The sequence below is a fragment of the Colobus angolensis genome, unplaced genomic scaffold (genome assembly GCF_000951035.1).
Source record: "Colobus angolensis palliatus isolate OR3802 unplaced genomic scaffold, Cang.pa_1.0 Scaffold39, whole genome shotgun sequence".
Classification (NCBI taxonomy): Eukaryota; Metazoa; Chordata; class Mammalia; order Primates; family Cercopithecidae; genus Colobus; species Colobus angolensis.
The window spans coordinates 4,330,542-4,337,978 of NW_012117265.1; the positions used below are offsets into that span (position 1 = coordinate 4,330,542).

The 7,437-nt window shown below is 38.3% G+C and overlaps 1 protein-coding gene across 2 annotated transcripts in view; it reads right to left on the reverse strand.

Moving 5' to 3' along the window:
• The window catches only part of ZNF317 (zinc finger protein 317), a 14,651-nt gene extending 9,118 nt beyond the window's left edge, over nucleotides 1–5,533 (reverse strand). For both annotated transcript variants that reach the window (XM_011954918.1, XM_011954917.1), the window contains exon 1: nucleotides 5,321–5,533. The gene's annotated coding sequence lies outside the window, so the exon portion shown is untranslated. The remainder of the gene's footprint in view (nucleotides 1–5,320) is intronic.
• Between the last annotated feature and the right edge of the window lie 1,904 nt (nucleotides 5,534–7,437).

Here is a 7,437-nt window from a genome sequence, read left to right on the forward strand (position 1 = left end):
CCCAGGTTCAAGCGATTCTCCTGCCTCAGCCTCCTGCGTAGCTGGGATTACACACGCGTGCCACCGTGCCCGGCTAATTTTTGTATTTTTAATAGAGACGGGGTTTCACTGTAGCCAGGATGGTCTCGATCTCCTGACCTCATGATCCGCCTGCCTCGGCCTCCCAAAGTGCTGGGATTACAGGTGTGAGCCACTGCGCCCAGCCTATGAGTATGTATTTCTAACAAGTTCCCAGGTGATGCTGATGCTGCTGGTAAGGAGACTGCCCCCCAAGAAACACTGCTTGGCCAATATGGTGAAACCCTGTCTTTACTAAAAATACAAAAATTAGCTGGGTGTGGTGGCATGCGCCTGTAATACCAGCGACTCGGTAGGCTGAGGCAGAAGCATTGCTGGAACCCAAGAGGCAGAGGCTGCAGTGAGACAAGATCACGCCATTGCACTCCAGCCTGGGCAATAACAGCCAGACTCCGTCTTGCGGGCAGGGGGGCGGGGGGAAGAAAGAAAGAAACATTAGACTGACAGCTGACTTCTCATCATTAACAGTGGAAGCCAGAAGATTATGGAACATCTTCATAGTTCTGAAAGAAAATATAAAATTCTATTACCACCAAAAATGTCCACTGAGAAAGAAGGAAAAACACTGAGAAAGAGGAAAAGAGGTGTCTTCTGAGCACCAAAAAACAAAGTTCCTAAGGAACAAAGTTCCTGTGGGCTTGCAACCCACAGAAAAGAGACATCATAAAAGACATATGTCAGGGAGAAAGAAGTAATTAAAGAATGAAAGCAAAGAGTGGAAGAATTACACCAAAACGTGCAAGAACCAAGTAAAGTGCTCAAAGTGACAAAAGTGTGAGTGTAATGAAACAAGAAATGATGGCATGCAATAGCAATAATAATTTCTTCTGAGGTTTAAAAAAGGACTAAATATGGTAAAACCCAAAGTGACAAACGTGTGAGTATAATGAAACAAGAAATGATGGCATGCAATAGCAATAATAATTTCTTCTGAGGTTTAAAAAAAGAACTCAATATGTGCAACTATGATATATCAATAAAAAAAGAAAGAAAATGCATAAGAAAACCATGTAAATCAGGAGAGTACCATATATGCAAATCTAGATTTAATGAACAAGCATGGGTAAGAACTGTTTAGAACAACCACTGAAATAATAGAGTAAATAAATTCAAAATGTACAGAAAATAAAAAAGGAGAATGACAAAAATACACAAAAGAAGCTAGAGAAAAGAAAAAATAGAAGACAAATGTAAAATACAGAAGATGTTAATGGAATAAATGCTTTAACTAAAATACTAATATTTACAGAATAGATTAATCCAATTATATGCTATGTACAAGAGACATCTAAAATATAAGACTACAATAAGAGCCGGGTGTGGTGGCTCACGCCTGTAATCCCAGTGCTTTGGGAGGCCAAGGCAGGTGGATCACCTGAGGTCAGGAGTTTGAGACCAGCCTGACCAATATGATGAAACCCCATCTCTACTGAAAATACAAAAATCAGCTGAGCGTGGTGCCATGCGCCTATAATTCCAGCTACTCGGGAGGCTGAGACAGGAGAATCACTTGAACCCAGGAGGTGGAGGTTGCAATGAGCTGAGATCATGCCATTGCACTCCAGCCTGGGCAACAAGAGCGAAACTCCCTCTCAAAAAAGAAAAAAAAAAAGAACACAATAAGAATGGAAATAAATGGATATATAAGGCAAGTAAAAAAAAAAAAACAAAAAACTGGTTTGAATGTTAGTATCAGACAGAATAGATTAAGGCAAAAGGGCTCATAGAGAAAAATGAAGTATTACATAATAAAAAGTTATAAATCCAGAAGGAGGGGTGTGTGTGTGTGTGTGTGTGTGTGTGTGTACAAAACACAGCCTAAAAAAAAAAACACAAAAATTAAAAAAAAAAAGGGGGACAAAACTCTAAGGAGAAATGGATGAAGCCACCACCAGAGCTCTCACAAATCCAGTTCAAGCAGGCAATTCAATAAGTACATGAAGATTGAACATGATGAAACAGCATTTCCTAACTATAAAATCCAACCACTCATGGGGCCATGTTTGTCTCAGAAAATGCTTGACCACAGAACAATGCAGATGGCAAACAATCACCAAAAGATAACCAGAAAAAAAGTCACAGAAATGAAAAGTAAAAGAAAAAATCTAAATCCGCATGCCAAAGAAGCCATATTTCATATTTAGAATTAAAATACAATAAAGTATGATACTGCAATTCTTTGGGATGTGACAGGCATTCAACATAAGAAACTGGAAAGAAACATCCCAAAAAGGAAGAAAATGATAACAAACAGAAAGTTATAAAATAGAAAACATATATATCATAAAGTGGTTCAATCAAGCCAGAAGTTCTTTTTTTTTTTTTTTTGAGACGGAGTCTCGCTCTGTTGCCCAGGCTGGAGTGCAGTGGAGCGGTCTCGGCTCACTGCAAGCTCCGCCTCCCGGGTTCACGCCATTCTCCTGCCTCAGCCTCCCAAGTAGCTGGGACTACAGGCGCCCGCCGCTACGCCCGACTAATTTTTTTGTATTTTTAGTAAAGATGGGGTTTCACTGTGTTAGCCAGGATGGTCTCGATCTCCTGACCTCGTGATCCGCCCACCTCGGCCTCCCAAAAGGAAACTGACAACATTCTGACGGAATTTATTTTTGTAAAAAGCAACATATAATTATTACAAATAAAAAAGTGGATAACATTACAAATGTAGCAAGCAGTAAAAATATGACTATGTTATGAACAACTTTGACTATACAATTTAAACCTCAGATGGAATAAATAAGTTCCTAAAGAAATTTTACTCATCATAACAACACAAAAAACCTGAATGCCCCGCAACCCTTAAAGAACAGAAACAATAGCTTTAAAACTTTCCACCAAGAAAACTCCAGACCCAAATGGTTTTTCCAGGTACCACTCCCGTTCTAAGGAACAAATGATTCTATTCTTATGCAAAACATTCCAGAGTTTAGAAAACAGAACACTTCTCATCCCATTTTATGAAGTTGGCATAAATCTGAAACAGAAAAGGAAAATTTCACTCAAGCATAGGTCCAAAAACACCAAAGTATTAGCAAACCGAAGCCAAAAGTAACAAATAGTAACATGTCCTTTCCAAATTATTTACCAATACAAATTCAATGTCACAAGAGAAAATCAATTGGTTTAATTTGCCACACTAGAGGATAAAAAACAAAATTATATTATTCACTCATTCATTCATGACACAGCAGGACTGAGTGCCATCATTTAAGGTACTAGAAATGTATCAATAAACAGATACAAAAGTATCAATACAGATTTTGTATCAAACAGGTATAAAATGTATCAATAATCAATAAGCAGATACATAATGGCAAAAAAAAATCACTTATTAAAAGCCTGCAGCAATTCACAAGAAAAACTCAAGTAGGAAAAGAGGGGAGCTTCCTTTGCCTAATAAAAACTCTTCGAAAGAAAAGCCTTCGCAGACACAAATGACAATTCCCTTTTAGATCAGAAAAAAAACAGGCCTGCCTAGAGTGTGCCATCCAGACTCCAGTCAATGATAATGGAAGTTCCCAGCCAATTCAGCAAAAAAAAAAAAAAAAAAGACAATTTATCTTCTGTATAAGTATTTATATTTTCGTTTTGAATTATACAGTTTCCTTGTCTATGAAGAACATTCAACAAACCACACAAAAGTCATTTTCTGAGCACCAAAAAACAAAGTTCTTAAGAATAAATAACAAAAACAACCTAAATCCTTTTTGCAGGTACTTACAAAACTTTACTGAGCCGGACATGGTGGCTCTCTCCTGTAATACAGCACTTTGGGAGGCCGAGGCGGGTGGATCACCTGAGATTAGGAGATTGAGACCAGCCTGGCCAACAGGTTGAAACGCCATCTCTACTAAAAATACAAAAATTAGCTAGGCGTGGTGGTGGGCGCCTGTAATTCCAGCTACTCGGGAGGCTGAGGCAGGAGAACCGCTTGAACCAGGGAGACAGAGGTTGCAGTGAGCCGAGATTGTCATTGTAGTCCAGTCTGGGCTACAAGGGTGAGACTCCGTCTCAAAAAGAAAGAAAAAAAAAACTTTATTGAAAGGCATTAAAGAAGATGTAAATTAATGATGTAAATCAATTAACTGCAACTCAATGGCATAAAAATGACAATATTATCAAAGTTCAATTATAGATTCACCACAACTTGAAAACAAAGGCCCAGTACATGGGAATTTGGTGAACTGACTAGATTTTAAGCCATGACACTCCTGAAAAAGAATGGCTAGGTGTAAGTACTTCATCTACAAGATATTTAGAAATCTCTAAATTACAAAGGTGTGCTTGCATCAATATGAAAAAACATTGTTTCCAAAAATACTGAAGCGCCTGAGTTCATTCACAAATAATTACCAAAATTAGGAAATATATTTTCTGGAAAAGATGTATAAGCAGTCAAACCCACGGAGAAAGTATTGGTGGGAGAGGAGGATGCAGTTTAGAAGAAGCACACGGTTTTCTGAGATTTAATAATCTCTTTCTTGGCCTGGTTTGTAGGTTCGCTTTACTGTTGACCTTTTAAGTGTGTGTAAGTGTGTGTGTGTGTGTGTGTGTGTGTGTGTAATCATACTTTTTTCGCATGTATGTCCTATTTTCCAATGTTAAAATATTTCCACAGAAAAGGACACACCACAAAATAAGACGGTAAAATTCAATGGAGAATATTAATAATCACGATAAGTATAACTAGACTAACTCTCAAGTTAATTAACAAAATGTTGAACTGAATAGTAAATCTAGGAATAGGCTATTTGCAAGAGAGTCCACTAAAATTAAAATAAATTTAAAAAGTGCAACCGGAAGGACTTAAAAATACAAAAGGTACTCCAGGTAAGTGCTAAAAAGAACACCTGTGTGCTGACATTCACGAGATAAAATCGACTACAACGCAGAAAGGTGATTTCTCCTCGCGATGTCCAAATCCTGACGCCTCTCAATCTCCTGAACTGCCCCCAAACTCTTGAACTCACTTTAGCCGGGCTTTTCCGCCCCACCACAGAGACTCAGGGCTTTTCAGGATCAGGTGACCAATGCTTGTCTCATCACTAGGTGCAGTGGTCCAATTTCATCTTTCGCGTCCCCAGCGTTTCATGTCGCTGATCGCGAGATCTAAACGCACCCCTCATCTGGCTGCCGAACTCCTTAGCCCCCGACCCTCGTACCCCCCCTTAGTCCTCACCGACAGATAGGCCTCCCGTGACCCCAGGAACTGAGGGGGGAAAAGGTTAAGGAAAGCAGGGCTTACACGACTGGGAGCAGGATCGGGGGAGCGGAGGTGACGGAAGCTGCCGCCGATGCGAAGAGAAGTTCATACGGCAGGTCCAGTCTGGCGCGGGGACGCAAGAGGTCCCCAACAGGCCGAAACAATTCGCCGCGGATCCCTCCTTGGCCCATGTGTCTCGGGGCAATCGACTCCACAGAGTAATGGCTTCCGCTTCACTGCCGCCTTCCAACTCTCGCGGTACTTCATTGGCTGCATCTAATACGGAAGCAGGGGCGGAGAGGATGCTGGGAATTGTAGTTCTGAGGCTTGGCTTGGCATGGCGGTCGTGCCCGGGTGGAATCTGAGGTCCAGCATATTTCTCCAATTTCTACTCAAGACTCAAATTCTCAGCCACAACCCACAGCATTTTGTAGCCATCATAGTGGTAAAGGTTGAATCAGGCAAGAATTATCATCTACATGACACAACTGGGAGACATTTGCATGACGAGCAGAATATTTGCATTGCCTTAAATGTCTCTCTATAAACTGCTCATATGTTGGAGTGGAGAAAAAGTAATAGAAATTGCACAGCGAAGAAATTGGACAACATCTGGACCAGGTGATCAAATCAATATCACCAGTGAGGGTCAGATGGAGACCACGTGCCTCTGAATAACACCTTGGGAAGGGCATAAAATCACCGTCACCTGTGTGGTGTTCATCCTACGTATCTGCTACTTTGTATTTTTTGCCCCACATCTCCCCATTTCTTCCCCAACTCTCATGCCTGTGATAACCACTGTCTCATTCTTTACATATGTATTTGAGCTGTCTCTCTTGATTAAAAAAGTTCCTCATATAAGTGACATCATGCAATACTTTTTGTGTCTGGCTTATTTCACTTAGCATAATGTCCTCCAGGTTCACTCATCTTGTGATTAATGTCAGGATCTCCTATTTCAAGGCTGAGTAATATTCTGTTATATATATGTTTTACATAATGGAATATATATTATATTATTTATTATATTATAATTATGTATTGTGTATTGTTAATGTATATTATATAATATATGTATGCATGTTATGTATATTATGGAATATATATTGTATATAAGATATATTATTTTAGCAGGAGGAGTCTGCATATACAAAGTTCCAGAATCAGGCTGGGTACAGTGGCTCACACCTGTAATCTCAACACTTTAGGAAACCAAGGCTTCCCATGTAACGAGTTGGGGCAGAATTACATAGGCAGGAGAGACAGATGGTTAGTATTATTCAGGGCAGGTATTATAATAGACAGAGAGAAGGAAATTTGATGTTTTGGAAAATATATTATTGAGGGATGGACCATGGCGCACATATATATATGTATGTATAAAGTATGTATGGAATATATGGACATAAAATATTCATATATAATATATAACCTATATTCCATATTACATAATGTAATATATATTTCATAATATATAATACATACACCATAATATATAGCATACATACATATAATATATAATATCTAATATGTATATCATATATTATATGTTATACATATTATGTTATACATGTAATATATGATATACATATTGCATATAATATGTTACATGATATATTACATATAATGGGAATATCTATTCCGTAATAGGTATATATTTATATACAACATATATAAATATAAATATATGAATTAATATTTAATATGTAAAATATATAATATTAACATTATATGATATTAATGTTGACATCATCTATAAATATAAAACAGATATAATAGAACATTCAGACTACATAGCTGCTATTTTGTATTTTGTATTCATGTGAGCATCAATGGGCATTCAGGTTGTGTCTGTATCTTGGATATTGTTAATAACGCTGCAATGAAAATGGGAGTGCAGACATCGTTATGAGGTGACTATTTCATCTCTTTTAGGCATATATTCTAAAGAGGAATTGCTGGGTCATATGGTAGTTCTGTTGTAGATTTCTTTAAGAGCCTGAATACTGTTCCACAAAGGTTGTATCAATCAACATTCCCACCAACAGTGTACTAAGGTTCACTTTCCTCCATGCCTTCGCCAACATTCATCTCACATCTTTTTTTTCTTATTTAAGATGGAGTTTTGCACTTGTTGCCCAGGCTGGAGTGCAACA